Genomic DNA, 2,398 nt, shown 5'->3' with positions numbered 1-2,398 from the left:
GCCTGGGTTTGGGGTGTTACAAAAATGTTCTAAATAGTACTAAGTCTAGTGTTTGGGACAATTTAAAGATAATTAAGAGAAAAGTGATGGCTAAATATTGCAAGGGTTCAAATAAAATTAGGCCATATAGTCTCAAAGTTGGGTTTCAAGGGATAAAATTTCATCAAGGTTTGCTTGAAAGGCTCAAACGTCCAAACAAAAGTTGCTTAAATCATTTTCAACATTCTATGCTTCCTAGGATTTCACCTCAAGAAACTACTAAGGCAATTCTAGAGATTTAAACTTTCATGCATGCCTAACTTTCCTAAGGAACTAAAAAAATTTATCGTATGATTTGCATGCTTTATTAAGAATATATTTATGTCATAATTCAGCCAACATAGCAATTATTGAAATAATAGAATTTTATCCATACTGAAGTTTAGCATACTTAACAAAATTTCAATTTTTTGAGCAAAAATATATCATAATTGATTGCGTGATTTCGTGATAGGTTTTAAATATTTATAATTACTCGTTCTTAAACTAACTATTATTGCGATGTAGGCAAGTGTACCTATCGAACAATAGTATAGTTTTAGCAAGACTGGATTGTCGAACCCAAAGGAACTAAAAGTACTAGCAATGACTGTCTTCTTATTATCGAGCCTAAGAATAAAGAGGTTTTGTTTTAATTAACTAATTATCTAACTAAGAACGCACAGAGAAAAGAATTGCGGAATTGCTTTTGGGAAAAATTGATTGACTTAAGACAATACCTAAGGAAAAATCCACCTAGACTTTACTTGTTATTCTGGCTCCGAATCGGACGATTTATTCATTCAACTTGTTCCGTAGAGATCCCTAAGTTATGTTATTATCCCTATTCAAGACTAATAACGTCTAATCCCTAGATTGAATAACCAAGACTTTTCTCTAATTAACACTCTAGGGTTGCATTAACTCGATCTATAGATCCCCTTATTAGGTTTCACCCTAATCCGGTAAAATCTTGTCACCCTATGTCTAGGTGCGCAATCAACTCCGCTTAATTATGACAAATGTACTCTTCGATAGGGTCTATTCCTCCTCTGAATAAGAGCATGTCTTGAATCAGTATCCTGGGATATCAAAACAAGAATTAAAAACACATAATTAAGAACAAATTAAATATTTATCATACGATTTAGAAAATAATAACAAGATTCATCTTAGGTTTCATTCCTCTTAGGTATTTAGGGGTTCTAGTTCATAACTCAATAAGAAAACATCTCAGAAGAATAAAGAATAGAAAACATAAAGAAAACCCGAAACTCCTGAAGGGAAATTGAGGAGAGATCTTCAGTATTAATGATGAATCTGACTTCTGAGATGGATTAATCAGCTTCCTTGGAGTAGTTCCTTACTCCCCCTTCTCCGTCCTCTTTTTCTTCCTTCTCTAGGGTGTATTTATAGGCTTTGGAATGCCTAGAAGCCCTCAAAATTAGCCTTTTCTGAATTGGACTCAACTTGGGCTTGGCAGGGACACGCCCGTGTTCGATTACTTCTGGCCGTGTTTGAGCCTGCCAAATTGACACGGCCGTGTGGTCTGCCCATGTGAGGAGGTCCAGGCCATGTTGATTTCGTACTTTGGCCCATTTTCTCTGTTTTTGGCCCGTTTCTCGTTCCTTTCACTCTCCTATGCTCTCCTAAGTATAAAACATGAAATTAAAGCCTTAGGAGCATCAAGTTCACCAATTCTAATGAGAAATCATCCATAAAATGCATTAAACATAGGGTAAAAATATGTATAATTTATGGTTTATCAAATATCGCCACACTTAAGCATTTGCTTGTCCTCAAGCAAAATTCTCAACTCATAATCAAAATAAATTCGTCTCAACTTATAATTTCTATTGATAATATCTCTCATTAATCCATAAGTAATCATACATTGAGAATTCAACTAAAAGAACATAAAAATTTCAAACATTCCAAGTTGAGCATTTTAATCATGTAAACATAGGTGTCTCCCCTCATTTAAGTAATTACCTTTGATTCAGAATATCACAGAGTTTCACATCCTCACTAAAGATTCACTCAAATCACTCGAGATGTTTAAGGACAATAAATGAAGCACTCAATAGTCAATCATGAAAAGTCATTACCATAGGCTTGCATGAAAATCAAATCTCCACCACTATAATTTAAGATGATACATCAATCAAAAGGTCTTTAGAGGGTTGTAATGAGGCTTGGTTAGGGGGTGTGGTCACAAGCTGAAGAAAAGGGTTAGAATCGAGATTGAATTGAAAAATTACCTAACTAGAAAAAGAGTTAATCATTACTTGCGTACAACAGAGTTTCTTCTTAGACTATGGAATTTAACTTGTGAAGCTTACAAACAGAAGATCACTATTAATATGTATACATGTTTTTT

The sequence above is a fragment of the Gossypium hirsutum genome, chromosome A13, assembly GCF_007990345.1.
Source record: "Gossypium hirsutum isolate 1008001.06 chromosome A13, Gossypium_hirsutum_v2.1, whole genome shotgun sequence".
NCBI lineage: Eukaryota > Viridiplantae > Streptophyta > Magnoliopsida > Malvales > Malvaceae > Gossypium > Gossypium hirsutum.
Note: the sequence above shows the minus strand (reverse complement) of the source record.